The 20655-nt window shown below is 34.4% G+C and overlaps 1 pseudogene; it reads left to right on the top strand.

The window, feature by feature from the left end:
• Nucleotides 1–1864: 1864 nt before the first annotated feature.
• The window catches only part of LOC122050514, a 109551-nt pseudogene continuing 90760 nt past the window's right edge, over nucleotides 1865–20655 (top strand).

Here is a 20655-nt window from a genome sequence, read left to right on the forward strand (position 1 = left end):
GCCGAGCGGGATAGCCACTCGGTCGAAAATCCTCTGCCCGTGTTTTGTCTATTGTCGGGCCGAGTGGGATAGCCACTCGGTCGGAAACCTCTGCCCGTGTACTGTCTACCGTCGGGCCGAGTGGGATAGGCGCTCGGTCGGAAATCCTCTACCCATGTATTGTCTGCTGTTGGGTCGAGTGGGATAGCCGCTCGGGCGGAAATCCTCTGTCATGATTTGTCATTGGGGCGAGCGGGATTGCCACTCGGCCGGAAGCTCACTGTCTACTTGCTGGGTTGATGTTGAGTTTGTTGCTCGATCGAGCGGGGTAGTCGCTTGGCTCGGCTTCTGCACGTCGTTCTCCCTTAAGCGTTGGATCTTTGACTGCTCCCCGTGTCGACGGCGACGGTGGATCAGATCCTTTCTCCCAATCAGAGAATGCTTCGCTCGACCAGTCAATGCCCTATACGCGTTGACCGTCTTGACTTTGACCTCCTTTGACCTCCACCGTGGTAGCAGGGTGGGGTCCCTCCTCAACACCGCATCAGAGAAGATTACTTAATTCTTGCTCTACGGTAGCTCGGATTGCACCCCAAAATTTGGAGTGCATATCAATCAATACTAACTGTAGAAAAAGATGATAATCCTTACACCGTGTGTCCTTTCCGGACTACCCCATGCTATTTGGAAGGGAGGTAAATCATGAGGATTTCGCCTAGTACAATGATCATTTACATGGGATCAAGTGACGTGTGATGTATTTCACACATTAGGAATCGATTCTATAATCTATTGCAATAACACCACCTGGAAGTACCACTGAGCCAACCTACGTAGGCACATATCAATCAATACTTGCAATCAGTTTTAGTAGTTGATGTTTTAAGAGAAATTCGATACATTAAATGAGGCTTCATGACATAAAATATCTAGTCATGAAAATATCTAAGCTCCAAGCTGACGAAAAGTCTTAGAGAAATATAACAATATAATTTTATGGTTTGGATAAGTTCAACAACATCTCAATCTAGAAAACAAGCAGGCTCTAGTTCAAAATTTCAGAGCTCAAAGCAGCAGAAATTCAACGCAGGGATTTAGCTCAGTGTGAGTGAGACAGTGCTACAAATCATTGTTGCAGCAAATCATGAATTAAAGCAATCTAGAAGTACAATAACTTCAGATAGTCTTGAATTTGAACAGAAGCAATTATCAATGCAATCAGAATTGGTGACAGGAAAGCATCTAGGGCACAACAATTAATACCGACAGAGTATTCTAGAATCTAAGCAAATTCCAGGAGCTACAAAGACTAAAAGAGCAATATTCCTGATACGCCATTCTTGTTACAAGTACAACAACAATGTAAGTGAGGATCAACATTTACTGCGGTATCTCATATAAAGACTGAACAACCTCAATTACTCATCCATTCCAAGATAAAAAAAATCATGAACACAAGCCTGCCACAAAGTATGCAACTCCAGTGTGTTTGATTTTTAAAATATGATACTCTGCTACTAGACCGTATATTGACCATATATTCTGATTTCGAATCTATACAGCTGCTTCCTAATTTACAACATTAGACAATCTGGTTGACTTTATATATTTTATTTAAATATTTAATTTGATAAATATATAATTTTTAAAATTAAAAAATATTTATATGTGATTAATTATTTAATATTTTTAAAAATAATTTAATATATAATTATTATCAAGTTAAAATTTATTTATTTAAATTTTCATAATTAATATCTAATTATAATCATCAATCAATTTATCTTTATTTTGTTTTAAAATCAACAAATTTCTTAATTTTTTTACATGACAATTAATAATAAAGCATATGACCGTTAGCGTGCTATAATGCCGTTGCGTGAGAGGCAGGCCCCTCCATCTCCCACATCGCCCCTTTCCTCGCCACACGGAGTCGAAGGGGAAAGAAGAGGTTGAGTCGGGCTTCTCCTTGCGTCGGGTTTTCTCCTCGGTTTCTACTCCGTCCACCCCGCTTCCTCGCCTTCTCCCCTTCTGCCGGCCCATTTTCCAATTTTCGGGTTTCCTCCCTTCCGCTCGACTCGTTGCGTGAAGAGGAGCTTCAGCGACGCGAGCTGTGATGGGCACCGGGGGCAAGGTATCCAATCCCGCTTCCTGCTCCCTGTTTTTTTTCCGATGCCAGAAATCTTGCTTCGTGTTGTGGGATTTGGGCATTTTTGTTCGATGCCCTAGTATTGTGATTGGCTGCTTATTGTAGTGAATTCTCATAATTTCTTTGTCCGATTTCGTTTTGGTTTTGTTTCCTTTTCTTGGTTTGTACTGGGTAGTAGAGCCATTTGTGCAAACATTCACTTTACCTTTGAAATTCATGTTATTTTCTGCCAGTTTATGTAACGTTTGTTCTATTGCTTCTTTACCTTTGAAATTCATGTTATTTTCTGCGAGTTAATGTAACTTCTGTCACACAAGTTGATGTAATTTTACTAGGTTCCCAACTTATGCTTGTGTTTGTTTCTTTGACTTAGGACGTATGGGTTTGGTTATTGCAGGTATCTTTTGTGCTGTGGTAATTTTTTTGGATCTATAATGCCTGGATTTCTCTTAACTGCATTTTTACTCACTGCTTCGTTGTTGCTCACATTATGTGGTACAACAAAGACTGGTGAGGAATCCTTCAATCAAGACAGCTTGTCTTATCAATTTTGCTATATGTTTGGTAATGAGAGCAAAGACTCAGTGACAATACATTATGTGAATATTTCTTGTTGAATTTTCCAAATCTAAATATTTGAATTGTATAAAAAAAAACCTTTTTAGAGAGCCGTAACTTGGTGATAATCCCTAGTGTGAGTGGGTGGGTTAAGTTATATATACCCAGATGATTCCATTTAAAGTTATTGTGGAAGGCTCTTAATAATGTGTGTTAAATTTACTTTAGTAGAGTTTTTATTTTTTTTGGTTTCTAGATACATTCACAGATAATACCTTTTATACCCAGATGATTCCATTTAAAGTTATTGTGGAAGGCTCTTAATAATGTGTGTTAAATTTACTTTAGTAGAGTTTTTATTTTTTTTGGTTTCTAGATACATTCACAGATAATACCTTTTATATAACTTACCACAACATGATGGTGTTAAACTTTGATTACTCAGAACACCAAGATGATCTCTAAGGTATAAGCTGCTCTTGAAGAAAAAGGGAAAAAATTTCCTTTCTCAGTTTGTGATGTTCAGTTGTCATAAGAAATTTTATTAGAGTGTTAGGTATAATTTAAAGTTCTAGTCTGAATCAACACACATGTGGGTTAGCTTAATAACATTCTTCGACATTTAGTTTCTTGAAAATATTTTTTGTAGTAAGTAATTTGTATGCACACTTAAACATTTTATTTTCCCCTTCCAAGATTTCTTTTCCATTTGATCTTATGACATCCTATTAATTTAATGGAACCGAGAATCTTAGCCTAAGTTGTCTAAGGCAACTTAGGTGCAATTCAGCTCTTTGAGGTTGTTTGTGATAGGTCCATGCTCTGCCTCCATGAATAGTCCCTTTACTTTCATCATATCCGATAATGTTAGTTTGTCATATTAGAAAGGAATTTTAGGATTTCTATATCTTCAAAGAGATAAATATATAAAGCAACAAAATACCATTGTACTTTCTTTCTCTCCACGAAAGGAAGGGTGGTAAATGAATCATTCAATGGTCTGGTCCAGATAATTCTGTTTCTTTGATAGAAGCCTGAGTTGTATAGCAAGGTATTGACTTTTGGATGCATTCCTTTCATTTTTATTTCAATTAGACAAATTGAAACCAACTTCATTTTCCTTGTTCCTTTCTATGGATAGTTGAAGACCCATATGAGACCTAGTTATGTGCAAGATCTTGGGTTACTTCTTCACTCCTCTCCTTTTTCTTCCTCTTTACTGCTATGGATGCTTGCAATTCTTTGATGTTTTGAGTCTTTACATATTCTTGGTATTGGAATTTCCATGGCATGACTCTGTTGAGTAATTTTGATTTTCCAGAGTTACATTTTATTTTATTTGTCAAGAAAAGTTCCTTTTTCTACAAAATGTTGCAAGGAAAACAACCTTTGTAGCTTGACTGACATCCAGAGTGCTAGGAAGATCTTGGTAATACACAATAAATCAAGGTTAAGCATGGTCGTTTATCTTCAGCATAATATTGAAGTTTTTCTTTTGCAATAATGTTGTCCAGATATGTTCCTTGTCAACTCTTTTATGTAGGTAAATTTAGATGGGCATTTCAGTTTTTTATAAAAGAATTTCCTTGTCTTCAACTGAGTATCATGCTCCTTATGGACAATTTCCCTTTTAGTCCATCTCTGTTAATTTTTTGTAGGCTATTACTTTCAATTCTCTTTTTATGTTATTAGTTGTGTATCACACACTTTGAAAGTATACACTTTAAAGTTATTTGCTGTTTGTAGTTGGAATTGACCGTACATGATCAGTTTTTGGCTACACATTGCAGATGAGTCATTTCGTGCTGCTAATAGTGAACCGAGAGAACTTTATTCCATTTCATTATCCAACCTTCTTGTGATTTTGAGGGTTTGACATGTCAAAAATCTTATTTTTTTTTTCTAGATCATGATCTATGTTCATACTTTTCCCTAACTAAATAGGTGCAATAAGTGCTTCAGTATCGTAATACTACTTTTGCCTATTCTTATAGCATTGGAGGATACTTTATGTCCTTCACATTCTCTTGGAAGTTAGTCCTTCACTTTGAATTGTTCTTGTGCCTACGTATTTAACATCATCCCATTGACACCGCTATTGGTTTCATTGTTGCACTCAGCCATCATGTGATTATCTTTTCTAAAAAATAATCTTTATCCTGAAAGTTAATCACATGTAACTAGTAGGTAAAGTTCTTAGTTAATTTTCTTTTAACTCGTCCTCTTTCATGTTTTGCAAGATTTGTCCGAAGCCACTGTAAGTAAAAACATGTAACAATTGTGTTGATGTCTTTACGGTTGTTAAATCTGAGGCCATATATCTTTATGAGCTTTCAAGAAGTATTTGTCTTTTCCTGCTTTGGGAGCCTAAAATCATTCGTAGAGGTGGTTAGATTGCAGTTTAGATGCACGGAGAAATGGGGTTTTGGAAAATGTTGCAAAGATAATTTAGAACCACTTCAAAATTTTCGTTATTCACGGAGTTTTTTGTCACTAGAGTTGTTGCAATTGCTGCAATTACAATAGGTACTTTGCAGAAATTCTTTTTCTATAAAATGCATAGTTCTAAGTCTAAATAGCATTGTGGAAGCTTTTGTGGGCATCAAATGTTTACTTTTTTTTTTTAATCTGAAGGGTTTTGAAGAAATTGGCTTTTTTAAAAGCTAATTATTATTTTTTTCCAGGTCCAAGGAATATTTACAAACTTCTTTGTAGAGTACGAGCATTGTGGTAGTCACTAATGAAGTACTCGATCCATGTTGCGGATATAATTTTTAAATTTCATTGGATAGAAGTGAATTAATGTGATAACATGAGTTCCACTTTTTGATTATATAATTTTTTCTACTTTATTCTCTTGGGTTGCAATTCATTATGTATATATTGATCCCTTATGTGCATAGCATAATTTTATTGAGATATCAAATTGCATGACATTTCTTTGTTTTTCTTAGGTTGGCCAGAATTTTTTGCAGTTCGGGGATGGCTTCATGTATATTCATTCAGTTGTTGTCGTACTCCAATTTAGTATTCATGGTTTCCTTGGCCTACAGAAATATATGCACATCAAGGAGCATAGAGCTGCCATTTACATCCAGGTTTTTTTTGCTCTCGTTTCTGATTGATTTTATAATAGTTGCTTTGACATTTCTATAGTTGGTTCTTTAGCTTAATTAATTGTGATTTCACCTTCTTTTGGTCTCATATGTTTCTGGTCTTTATTGGTATGAAATATAGAAAGTGAGTTTAGAAATTCAGAATGATTATGAGGATCAATCTAACAAGGAACAGGCTTGTGCTAATTTCAATGAAACAATTTTTTATCAGCTATATGATCAGGAATCAATTAAGTTCACTCTTGGCTATTTTGATTAAGCTTTGATCAGAGTCATTTTTTTATCAGCTATATGATCAGGCTTGTGCTTTGTTAAAAGTTTACTAATACAATATAGGTTTTTGTTAGTCCTCGTCGGTTGTTCATTTTGAAATGGATATATGTTGATTTATTTTTGATTATACGTTCAATCAATCACATCTATTTGAACTTTTAAATGGTGACAAATGTAGACACATGATGCTCGATGTATACATTCGGAATTTATTAATTTTTCTGCTATTGATTGTGAAGGAGAATTAGTGGTGCTATCTTAATTTTAGCAATGGGCTTAATTGATTTGCAAATTAAGTGTATGTATTGCATTGTTATATATGGCTAGCATGGATCAATAGACTTAGCGAGAATTCATGTTGAAAAATGGTATTGGTTAGTATTAATTGCATTATTTATTATTATATGTATTTTGAGCTGTTTACATCTGAATTCTATCATTTACATGTAAGAGGGGAATATTTAGTTCCATAGAGGATTTTGATTAGCCGACCCTGCCAATAAGGCTTGATTGTTGTTGTACAGGGGATATAGATTATATATTAATGAACCAATTTAATTAAGCCAAAAACCATGTTAACCTATAATATTCCATGTTGGTTGAAGTATAGGAGTCTCTACTAATAATTGTCTATAGCAGAATCTCTATTTATTTGAGAATAACAACCTCCAAGGTATAGTATCTTATAATGCGGATTGAATTTCTTATCTTATTTGACTTCTAAGTTATTCCCTATCGGGATTGCTTTTCTGATCTTATTAATATTCCCTTGCGGGATTGGTTTTTCTGATTGTATTGGTCTGCACCCCGAGTAGGATTAATTTTATAATCTTATCCATATCTTATTAATATTCTCCTAGGGGATTGGTTTTCTGATCTTACTAATAACCCTCAACAACATTAGTTTTTCAGATCTTATTAGTTTTTTCACTTACTATCTCCGGGAGGGATTGGAATTATTATCCTATTAGACTTCTCGATATTGTTAGGTGATCTTGGTTTTCTTATATCTTCGACATATACCCCGTCCTGGGCTAGTCTTTTTTCACAAATATCCCCTAGTGGATTGGTTTTCTAATCTCATTAGTATTCTATCCCAGATGTGACTTGTCTTTTAGTCTTATCGGAATTTTTAATATTATACCTAATTTATCTACTTGGTCGTGACATTTTTGGACTTCTGGTATTCTTGGTTTTCTGGTTATCATCCTCCCGATATAGTGATTGAGCTCCTCTCCTGGTCGGGACGTATTGGTATGCTCTATTGGGACATTATTGGACTCTTCTGATATTCTTGGTTTTCTAGTTATTCACTATCGGGATTGCTTTTCTGATCTTATTAATATTCCCTTGCGGGATTGGTTTTTCTGATTGTATTGGTCTGTACCCCGAGTAGGATTAATTTTATAATCTTATCCATATCTTATTAATATTCTTCTAGGGGATTGGTTTTCTGATCTTACTAATAACCCTCAACAACATTAGTTTTTCAGATCTTTTGGTTTTTTCACTTACCATCTCCGGGAGGGATTGGAATTATTATCCTATTAGATAGACTTTTCGATATTGTTAGGTGATCTTGGTTTTCTTATATCTTCGACATATACCCGGGCCTGGGCTAGTCTTTTTTCACAAATATCCCCTAGTGGATTGGTTTTCTAATCTCATTAGTATTCTATCCCAGATGTGACTCGTATTCTTGGCTTATGGTATTCTTGGCTTTCTTGTTATCATCTTTCCGACTAAGAGATCAAACTCCTTTCCTCGGTTGGGACATTATTGTCCTCCTATTATAGTGATTGAGCCCTCTTCGACCGGGACATTATTGATATACTCTATTGGGACATTATGGACTTTTGGTATTCTTGGTTTTCTAGTTGTCATCCTCCCGACCAAGGGATCAAATTCCTTTCCTCGGTCGGGACATTATTGGACTTCTGATATTCTTGGCTTTCTGGTTATCATTCTCCCGACTAAGGGATCAAACTCCTTTCCTCGGTCGGGACATTATTAGACTTCTGGTATTCTTGGTTTTCTCGTTATTATCCTCCTGTTATAGTGATTGAGCTCCTCTCCCCGGCTGGGACATTATTTATATTCTCTATTGGGACATTATTGGACTTCTGGTATTCTTGATTTTTAGTTGTCATCCTCCCGACCAAGGGATCGAATTCCTTTCCTCGGTTGGGACATTATTGGACTTCAGGTATTCTTGGCTTTCTGATTATTATCCTCCTGTTAGTGATTGAGCTCCTCTCCCTGGTTGGGACATTATTGGACTTATGGTATTCTTGGTTTTCTAGTTGTCCTCCTCCCGACCAAGAGATCGAATTCCTTTCCTCGGTCGGGACATTATTGGACTTCTGGTATTCTTGGCTTTCTAGTTATTCCTCCTGTTATTGTGATTGAGCTCCTCTATCCGACTGGGACATTATTGGACTTCTGGTATTCTTGGTTTTCTCGTTATTATCCTCCTGTTATAGTGATTGAGCTCCTCTCCCCGGCTGGGACATTATTGGACTTATGGTATTCTTGGTTTTCTAGTTGTCCTCCTCCCGACCAAGAGATCGAATTCCTTTCCTCGGTCGGGACATTATTGGACTTCTGGTATTCTTGGCTTTCTAGTTATTCCTCCTGTTATTGTGATTGAGCTCCTCTCTCCGACTGAGACTATTGATATGCTCTATTAGGACATTATTAGATCCTCCTACCAGGGATCAAACTCCTTTATTCGATTGGGAGATTATTTAGCTTTCTTGTTATTATCCTCCTGATATAGTGATTGAGCTCTTCCCATCGGTCGAGATGGGTATTCTGGCATTCTTATTCTTAACAGCAAATCGTTGGTATTCAGGCATTCTTCTTCTTATTATCTTAATGACCGTGGGATCAAGCTCTTTTTCTCAGTTGGATTATAATTCTGGTACATACAGATATTATTATTATTATTATTATTATTATTATTATTCTCCTTAGTCCAAAGGAAATGGATATTTTGGTATTCTGGACATTCTTATTATTATTCTTAGCCGTAGGAAAGCATCTCAATCCTAATGAAATTGATATTTTGTTAATCTTAACATTTTTATTATTTTCCTCATAACCAAGGATCTGGTTCCTCTCACCGGTTGGGGCAGGATTGGAAAAGAGGCCTTTTGATTTTTTTACTCCATGGTAGTAGCTAATATATATTCTACCAAACTAATTGTTATAATTATTTTTAGGTTGTTGAATCCTATAATTTTTTGTACTTTATTCTCTTTATAATTCGTTAATAAATTTATGTTCCCGGATTAACAATCATTGCTTTCAATAATGGTATGAATTCGATGGCAATTAAGTAGGTTCACTTATGCTGTGTTCAAGTTTGTAGAAAGTAAATATGTTCCTTCTAACTAGTTAAATTTTTTGTTGCTTAAATTCTGTCAGCATTTGTGATGTAGGTGTTCTAGATATCCTAATGATGTATGGTGCATTTCAACATCACGTCGATCAGCTGTTACCCGAACATCACGTCTATTTTATATGTATGTTCTTTCACATCAGATTATTACTTAAGATTTTATAATTTCTTGATATATTGTCATACTTTTGGTATTGTATCTTTTTTTTCTGAGTGTTTATCACTCTTTTCATTAATAATTTCTAATAAAAAAAAGGGCAACCTGGTGTACGAAGCTCCCGCTATGCAGGGCCCGGGGAATCCATTGTATGCAACCTTACCCTGCTTTTTGCAAAAGGCTATTTCTAGGATTCGAATCTGTGACCCTTGGTCACAAAGCAACAACTTTACCATTGTGCTAAGGCTCCCCTTCATTAATAATTTCTAATAAGCTTATCAAAATTGATGCACTTGGTTTAAGTAAAGCACGACAAGATGGTTCCATGGTTCCAGTTTTGCTGCTTTCTAAATATATATATCTTTCTGAATACATATAATTAAGCAGCATAATCTTTTTTCATGTCTTAGTCTTTTTTTGAACTTTCAGTTTGTCTTCTCCTTGTTCCTAAGTTACTAAGTTACTGACATGTTTTTTTTCTTCCTCAAGGAAGATTATTATGTTTGATGGGGTATGTATTGAGAGGACTATTGACTATATTAAGTTCTTTTCTACCTAGCAACATGTATGAAGGGCACATGGACAAAATCATTTAGTCATCTTTTTATTTTTTTGAATGTACTATTTTGATGCACATTCCATATGATGATTTCCTTTATCATCATTGAAATCTTAGTACTTTGTGATGTTTTGTATTGATCACTCGAGCACTCATATTTGATTTGCGATTTGAAAGATGCTTATGATTTAACAATTAGTTTGATTGATATTAGGATTATGTTTGAAAGGAATTTCTTGTCTATTGTGGTACCAAAATTTTGCCTTTTCTAATAATAATTACTTGATATATGTTAATCTTATGAGTGGATGTAACGAACAAATTGTGATATACCATTATTGTCTAAAGATTTATTGATATGTCATTGTTGCAGTATCTTAGCCATGATAAATAATTATATGAACATATATATAAGGTAAATTAATTCTATGGTTCTAGTTTTATTTTTTGTTCTATGTTTTGGCCTATCGGTTGTTTGATTACTATTTGAACTTTAAATGGTTTTTTGATCTTGTCAACAATGTGCTGTTTGATGATATCTGATAAGTATTTCAGATATGTACTTTTATGGTTGGTCATTCTTGGCGAGAAGTTTTCATTTGCCTATTTTCTCTAGGAAAGTAACTTTCGATTTTTTTGTTCCATGTGTAGTTTTTTCTATCTTCTGTCACTATTATTTATTTCATTTTTCTGACTGTGATTTTATTGATTCATGAGGAAATATTGCTCTCCACTTTTCTTCTTCCAATATGCATACTGTGAGACAATTTATATAGTGTTATGTTAAAAGCTTTGATAAAGCTCGAGCTGTTCTCTATGATGATTCTGATCCTGATGTGGTCGCAAAATGTGTTGTTTGTTTTAGTCTTTCATTTGTCTATGTTTTAATATTTAATCCAATTATTGTTTGTCTTGATTTTCTATCGTAGGTTAAAGATCTTAAAAGTCTCTCAATTGACCTATTGGTTCCGACATGTTGGTTAATGCTCAAGTGACTTCAGTTCTTGAGAATGGGATAATGCTATCATTTCTTATACATACTTCACTAGATATGTATGGCTTTTTAATTTTTTCATTGCTAAGGCTTTGGAATTGAATAAGATACATTCACCTAGTGACTTATAATCTATAACTGGAATATGGAAAGATAAGTATGCTCAGAACAAACACATTCTCATTATCGATGAGTTAGTTACCATGCTTTCTAATTCTTTTTTTTTTTTGACAGATGAGCTACACCAAATAGTGATGCAGTCGTTGAAATGGTAGCCCCTGCGTGTGCTGAAACTCCTGCATTTATAATTGCTGAAACTATTTCTCAAATTCTTTTTCTTGCATGTCAGAGATTTTATCAGTCACTAGGCGTCCTGCAGTTGCTGCAATTGTATCAGAATGCCTTGTAGGATCAGCTCTTGCTTTATTTAAAAGTTTCCTTCCGTTGTGATGACTTCCCTTGAGTGAGTATATGAACCTTTCTTAGAATCGAATTTTCAGGTAGCTTCCTCATTTGAGACTGTCAGAGGTTGGGACAGCTTTAAATCGTTACTGTCCCCCAAGTGGGCACATGTCCTTCTGGTTCAGACCATCTGTGCACACCAGGGTCGGTGGGTCATTCTCCTCAAGATCTTCTAATATCAGTGGTAGTGAAACGTTGATGTTACAGTCATTGTCTGTTTGCTGATGTGTAGGTGGTTGACTATTCTGTCGGGCTGTTCCCTCTATCACAGGACTTGTGTTGTCTCATCACTGGCCTCATTAGCAGCACTATCCAAGTCTTCATGGTTCCCAACAATTGAATTCATTGTTTGGGGATTCTGGGAGGCATTACAGTGCGCTACATGGTGTCCTAGTTGCTGGCATCCGGTGCAAAGCTTCAATGTAGATTCAAAATGCAGTTGTAAATCCACTTCACTCCCATCCCGTAGGGTTGCTTCATTGTGGCCAATAGATCAATTACTTATTGCTATGAAAGGAGGTGATTATTTTTTAATTGGAATTTTCTTTTATCTATTATACAATCAATTATGTTTTAAATTTTTTTCCATATAGGATTTTTTTTCTTTTATCTATTGTCATTGGAATTGAATTGTGCAAAATAAACTGATTTTTTTATTACCTCGAATTTTTGTTCTTTTTTCATTACCTTGCTAAATTGTGGTTATCAATGAAAACTTAAAGAACCAAGTCTTTCTTAACTTTATGCTAAAAATTTAGCCACTAGATTGGATCCATGCTCGTGCCCTTGATATCAAGTCTTGTCAATTTATGACACATGTTATGTTACCTCTTTTGTCCTTTTGTTTTCTTCCACTTTATAGTTTTGGCTTGATATTCTTTTGTTGATATTTCAACTATGTGAAGTCTTTAGAGAGTTTTTTGTTTTTGAGTTCTAAAAATTGTTCCAAGTTGCTCAAGATTAATAGCCAGAATGTCCAAGGTTGGTTTTGTTTCTTTTTCCCCTTGAATCATTTGAAATGCTATAATTAGTATGTTTTCATGAAGTGTTCATCGTGAGTTTTTTTTATGTTTCGAAGGTTGGACTAAAATATATGGGCACTATATGTATGCTCATTTATGGATGACTAGAGAATGATGCTCTTGTTTCTTGAAACTCAAGAAGGTAAGATTTGTCTTTCTAGGTAAAAGTTGTTATTGACAAGCTTCTTCTTTTTTCTTTTGTTTTTTTTTAAATTTGAAGGTCAGATTTTGGTTTTCATTCTCTCTCCTTTGGATGTTGTATGAATGCTTCTCCCTTTTCTTATACAACTAACTAATTTTGTCCTCTACTTTTGTTTGTTGGAGTTTCAACAACATAAAATGATTGCAATAGATAACTCATAACTCATTAGTCATTATATAGGTTTCTAAGTTTTCTTTCTTGATATGGCATTTTATGGGCACTTTGATAGCTCATTCATACGACTGCTTGCTACTACCATGCTTAGTGGGAAGAAACTTGCCCAAGCATTGGTGAGCGCAGATATTATTTGTAATGTGCTTTTCATATTCAACTAATGGAATTCAATTTGATTGAACATCTTTTTAGCTCCCTACTAAGAAAAGTGCTATTGCAAAACCGCAAGTGAAAACAATAGATGGGGTGGAACAATCGAAGGATTTTGTTGAGATTGAAGATGTCGAGATAATTAAAACTCTAATAATATTTTTTTTTGGAATTAAAGACCTCTTGTTTTCTTTTACATGGAATTAAATTATAAATATTCAATAATAAAGGTATTTTATAATACTCTATTTTTTGATTTGGTTCTTAATTTCTTTGATTGTGAAATGAGTTTAGAGGAAATTGAAGGAAGATTGTTGGGATCATGCGTAAAGATAGAAACTGTCTCTCAAATAAAGAGTAGTGTTTAGAAGGGTCGGCTAGAAGGTAATGAATCCCTCTTTCTTGTCATTAAGATAGAAACTGTCTCTCAAATAAAGAGTAGTGTTTAGAAGGGTCGGCTAGAAGGTAATGAATCCCTCTTTCTTGTCATTATTATGTTTAGTTGGCTAGTCTATTTGGTGTGCTTTTTCATATAGGAATATAAGTGATAAATCTAGTTATTTGTAACATGTCATTCTATTACATATATCAATTATTTGTAACCTATAAGATTTTTATTACTTGTAATGGTTCAATATTCATACAATCAATCATTATAACATTGACAAGATATGTTTTTTGCAGCTTTTTATTTTTTAAAGAGGAAATTGAGAATCTTCAAGATCTGAGATCAATATGTTCAGATTTTGATTTGGTTTTCATTGCTTGATTTCATATTTTAATATCGGTGGCCCTTTCGCTTATGCATGTCAACAAGAAACATCCCCTTACATTAAATATCCTTAAAATTCAAATCTAACTACAATGATACTTATTGTTTTTTCTCATTTTTAATAGAGTAAGGAATTGATTAGTTTTTACAATTTTTTTTATTTGTATATACTCTTACAAAAAAAAAAAAATTTGTAAAAACTAATGAAATTCCTTACTCTATTAAACTCCGCCCATGATGACCGGTCATGGTCGGTCCCAAGCCCGGATAAAGGAGGAGGGTTGCGTTAGGTTGCCAGCCAGCGTCAAACTATAACAAATATTTCATGAATGAATCCATTAAACTATTGTGCTAATGCTAGGTTGTTCCCCGAAAGGAACGCGTTACAGGGTCCAACTGTAACGTCTCAGCAAGGCCTGCTACATCTCCATGAGAACTTGAGTGTATTGTTAAATAGGCAAGAGTTCTCACACCATAAGTTAGATAAGAACAAATATGATAGGAAAACTAATAATCTATTTGGAACATGGAACATAGGAACTTTCACTAGTAAATCAATGGAGGTAGTAAATATGATGATTAGGAGAAAAATTAATATTTTGTGTGTACAAGAGACAAAATGGACATGCGAGAAAGTAAAGATGATAGAGAACTTGGGTTTTAAGTTATGATACACTGGAAAGAGTAAAGCAAGAAATGGAGTGGATATTATTGTAGATAGTTTGTTAAAGGATGAAGTTGTAGGAATAGTTAGAAAAGGGGATAGAATTATAACCCTTAAGATAATAATGGCGAAAGAAACTTGGTTTTGGGAGGACTTAGATGAAATATTACAAAATATTTCACCAAATGAAAGGATTTTAATAGGAGGTGATCTAAATGGGCATGTCGGAGTGAAAAATGAGGAATATGAGAGAGTACATGGGAGCTATGGGTTTGGAACGAGGAATGAGGAAGGGAAAACTATATTAGATTTTGCGATAACATATGACCTTATATTAGCTAATACATTTTTTAAGAAAAGAGAAGAACACTTAGTCACATTCAAAAGTGGGAATAATAAATCGCAAATTGACTTTCTTATGGTTAGGAAGAAGGATAGAAAGATTTGTAAAGATTGCAAAGTCATCCCTGGAGAAAGCTAACTATCCAACATAGTATCAATAGAAAGAAAATATATACAATTCCTAGAATTAAGTGGTGGAAGTTAAAGGATGGGAAGCAACATATATTTAAGGAGAAGATAGAGGTACAAGCATTAGGTGAAATATATGATGACTCTAATACAACATGGGATAAGATGGTATCAAAGTTAAAAATAGTAGCTAAGAGTGTCCTCGGTGAGTCAAAGGATCTTGGTGGTGGAATGAGAAAGTACAAGAGAAAGTGAAGGAAAAACGAATAGCTTATAAGCGATTATATATTTATAAGAATGAGGAAAACTTAAAAAAATATACAATAGCTAGTGAATGAAGCAAAAAATGAAACTTTTGAGCGGTTATATCAAAAATTGGATCAAAAGAAGGGAAAGAGACATTTATAGAATAGCTAAAGTGAGAGAAAGAAAAACAAGAGATCTTAGTTAAATAAAATGTATTAAAGATGAATGTAATAGGGTATTAGTAAGCGATGGAGAAATAAAAGAGCGGTGGAATAGTATTTTCATCAATTTTTAATGAAGGTTTAGGAGACCAACTTAACTTGGGTAATTTAATTAGGTCGAATGAGCATAGAAATTTTAATTTTTATCATAGAATTCAAACTTTAGAAGTAAAACAAACTTTAAATGAGATGCACAATGGAAAAGTCGTTAGACAAGATGATATTCCGATAGAGGTATGGAAGTTCTTAGGGAAACAAGGTATTGAATGACTTACAAAATTATTTAATATGATATTGAAAACGAAAAAAATGCCTGATCAATGGAGGATAAGTACTCTAGTTCCCTTATATAAGAATAAGGAAGAGGTATTAAACTAATGAGTCATACTATGAAACTTTGGGAAAAAGTAATAGAAAAAAGATTAAGGAAGGAGACCACAGTGACAAAAAATCAATTTGAGTTCATGTCTGGAAGGTCGACAATAGAAGCTATACATCTTCTTAGACAATTAATTGAAAAATATCGGGAGCAAAAATAAGATCTACACATGGTATTCATTAACTTAGAAAAAGCTTATGATAGAGTCCCAAGAGAAATTATATGGAGAATTTTTGAAAAGAGAGGTGTTAGCGTAACATATATTGAACTAATTAAGGATATGTATGAGGATGTAACGATCAGAGTAAAGACTTCAGGGGGAGTAATTGAAGCATCAAGGATCATTCTAAGTCCCTATCTTTTTACACTAATTATGGATGAACTCACTGCGCACATTCAAGACACAGTACCGTGGTGCATGTTGTTTGCAGATGATATTATTTTGGTAGATGAGACACGTGAAGGAGTAAATGCTAAGCTAGAATCTTTGAGGGAAACACTAGAAGGGAAAGATTTTATGCTTAGTAGATTAAAAACAGAATATATGAAATTTAAGTTTAGCAATATTAGAAGTAATGAAACAATTGTTAAGATAGGAGAGGACGAGTTGCCTGGAACCGAGCGATTTAAATATTTAGGATCAATTTTACAAAATGATGGAGGGATTGAGAGAGATGTCTTACATAGAATACAAGCAGGATGGGTGAAATGGAGGGGAGCGTCGAGTGTTTTATGTGACAGTAAAGTACCTCTTAAACTTAAATGTAAGTTCTATAAAACCGCAGTTAGACCTGCTATGTTATATGTAGCTAAATGTTGGGCTATGACTCGAGCACACGAGCAGAAGATGAGAGTTGCAGAGATGAGGATGTTAAGGTGGATGTGTGGACATACGAGATGAACAAAATAAAAAATGAGGAAAACTCCGAGAGACACGTTTAAGATGGTACAGACATGTACTTAGACGACCAATAAATGCTCCAGTTAGGCGATGTGAAACTATGATAAATATACATATCAAACGAGAAAGAGGAAGACCAAAAAAGACTTGGTTAGCAACAATAAAACAAGATAAAATATATTTAAATATAGATGATGATATAATAGGAGATAGAGCTCAATGGCGTAAAAGGATTCATACAGCCGACCCCACCTAGTGAGAAAAGGCTTGGTTGTTGTTGTTGTTGTATATACTCTTACAAGTGCAGGTTGATGTTCAAGCTCTACAAAATTATAAAAGAGCATCATAAGAATCCCAAGGTTTCTAGTGAAGGCATTTCATGGATTGTATCTGTAATTGAAGACTTTGGAATTATGCATATAAAGTTAAAGGTGCTATTGGAATCATTTTAAGGGTGTCAATTCGGGTGGATTAGATCGGGTTGGGTCAGGTTGAATTTTTTTTAACTTAATCCGAGCGCGACTCAAACCCGAATTCAATCCAAAACCCCTAAACCCGAACTCGACCAACCCGAACCCGACCTGAATAATTCGAAAATTCTATTCAAAATGACTTTTTTTACTATTGTTCCTATAATTCTTCACTTTTATCTCAATACTTCATTATTATCATACAAATATTGATATTAATATACATAAAAATGCCTTAATTTTTAAAATAAAATTTGATTTAACCCTAAAAAGTCTATATTTGGATCAATCCGAATTCGATCCGACCCAACCTAAAAATTTGCAACCCTTCAACCTGAACCCGACACGAACCCGAAAATGCCTAATCTGAACCTGATTTTTTTCGGGTCGACTTGGGTTGAGTCGTGCTATTGATTCTTTTTACCGCTTGTAATTCTCACAAAATCCTCTCTTCAGAGTAAGTGTTGGTTATAGAATTTAATTAATTTTTGCAAAGAGTTTGGGCTGTAATCTACAATCAGGAAAGCGTACTGTTAGACTTATTGGAGTCTTACATAAATTTGTAGGCTCAATTTTTTTGACTTTTCAAATAATAATTGTTATGACGATGAGAATCTTAAGTTTTGCTTTCTGAGACATTAAAGGTTTCCTCCGATGTCAAGCTTACTCTTTTGAGTCCTTTGGATGCTAAGTGTGAAAAGAATGCATATGAGGTAAAATATGAATTATGCAACATTATCTTTTTGTTGGATTTATTTAATTCATCACTATGGTTACTTACTTGACAATTGTCAGGGTGTGTTGCAACAAATCCCAAGAAATTAGTGAGAGTATTGGATTCTCTTTTTCCGAATCTAGATATGATTCACTTCCTTGTGAGGATGTTAATGCAAAACACCTAATTTGTTGAAGGATTTGGTAAATTTTGACTGGAAAGTATGAAATTCAAACTCTTCAATTAGTTGAAATAACTGAATTGGTAGTTATTTTGTCAAGTAAGGTAAACTCAATTAATTCTTATCTAGTCTCAATGTAATCTTTTCCTTCCTTTTTATTTTGATTGTATGAATATTTAGTTAAGATCATTCCAATGCTCTTTTTCGCCATGCATAAACTGAACCAATAATTAAGATAAGCACGAAAATAAAAGCTTCAATAAATACGGATACACCCAATACATCTAGAGACTTGGGATGACATGATAGTCAATGTGGTGGCAAAAGGCGAATACGCTCGCCCCCAATGCTCCCGCCAACCCGTCACAGAGCCAACACGAAGGAGGTAAATCACGGGCGGCTACTAGCCTTTGGAATAGTGACTAGCATATATGAGAGGCATTTACCTTGACTTTGCCGAGATTTAAACCAAACACGCAATACTCTAAGACAAAAACCAAAATCCAAATAGCAAATATCAACCGGATCCATTGTAATAGTCATATCACGGCAGATAGCTTATGATCTTAGGAAGCACTAATGTTATTGTCACACAAGGAAAAACTGATGGCTAGTTATCTCCATGATACACAGGCAAACAAATTAACGTACAAAGCAAGAATCTTCATCACAATTAATTTTGAATGTATAGAACAATCCCTAATGTCAGCATATCTCTGCAATGACATACAACAACAACAACAACAACAATGAGGCGCCTGTATGAATCCTTTTACGCCATTGAGCTCTATCTCCTATTATATCATCATCTATATTTAAATAAATTTTATCTTGTTTTATTGTTGCTAACCAAAGTCTTTTTTTTTCCTCTTCCTCGTTTGATATATATGTTTATCATAGTTTCACATCGCCTAACTAGAGTATTTATTGGTTGTATCTATCTTAAACGTGTCTCCGGAGTTTGTCCTCGATAGATCTCTCTCTAATGCTCTCATTCCTTATTTTGTCCATCTTCGTGTCCACACATCCACCTTAACATCCTTATCTCTGCAACTCTCATCTTACATTCAGCTCCATATAATATAGCAGGTCTAACTGCGGTTTTATAGAACTTTCCTTTAAGTTTAAGAGGTACTTTACGCATAAAACACCGCCCCTCCATTTCACCCATCCTGCCAGATTCATGTGAAGGCGTCTCTCCATCCCTCCATCATTTTTGTAAAATGATCCTAAATATTTAAATCTCTCGCAACTCGTCCTCTCCTATCTTAACAATTGTTTCATTACTCTAATATTGCTAAATTTAAATTCCATATACGAATTTCTAGGCTTAAAACATTTCTCTATATTTCTTTCTTAATAATCTAATCTAAGCTTAAAACATTTCCCTTCTAGTGTTTCCCTCCAAGACTCTAGCTTAGCATTTACTCCGTCACGTGTCTCATCTATCAAAATAATATCATCTACGAACAACATACACTGCGATACTGTGTCTTGAATGTGTGATGAGTTCATCCATAATTAGTGTAAAACATAGGGACTTAGGGTTGATCCTTGATGTCTTTACATCCTCATACATATCCTTAATTAGTTCAATATATGTTACGCTAACACCTCTCTTTCTAAAATTCTCCATATAATTTCTCTTGGGACTCATCATGCTTTTTCAAGTCATGAATACCATGATCTTGTTTTGCTCCGATATTTTCAATTAATTGTCTAAGGAGATGTATAACTTCTATCGACCTTCCAAGCGTGAACCCAAATTGATTTTCATCACCTCATTCCTTAATCTCTTTTCTATTACTTTTTCCCAAAGTTTCATATGACTCATTAGTTTAATACCCCTATAGTTTGCACAATTGTGTCCCTTGTTCTATATAAGGAACTAGAGTACTTATCCTCCATTGATCGGACATTGTTTTCGATATCATGTTAAATAATTTTGTAAGTCATTCATTACCTTGTTTTCCTAAGCACTTCCATACCTCTATCGGAATATCATCCGTCCAACGGCTTTTCCATTGTGCATCTCATTTAAAGTTTGTTCTCAAGTTTGAATTCTACGATAAAAATTAAAATTTCTATGCTCATTTGACCTAATTAAATTACCTAAGTTAAGTTGGTCACCTAAACCTTCATTAAAAAGTTGATGAAAATACCTCTTCCACCGCTCTTTTATTTCTCCATCATTTACTAATACCCTATTACATTCATCTTTAATACATTTTTTTTGGCTAAGATCTCTTGTTTTCCTTTCTCTCACTTTAGCTATTCTATAAATATCTCTTTCCCCTTCTTTTGTATCCAATTTTTGATATAACCGTTCAAAAATTTCATTTTTTTGCTTCACTCACTACTTTCTTAGTTTCTTTCTTGGCTATTGTATATTTTTTTAAGTTTTCCTCATTCTTACAAATATATAATTCCTTATAAG

This window comes from Zingiber officinale, chromosome 3A, assembly GCF_018446385.1.
Source record: "Zingiber officinale cultivar Zhangliang chromosome 3A, Zo_v1.1, whole genome shotgun sequence".
Classification (NCBI taxonomy): Eukaryota; Viridiplantae; Streptophyta; class Magnoliopsida; order Zingiberales; family Zingiberaceae; genus Zingiber; species Zingiber officinale.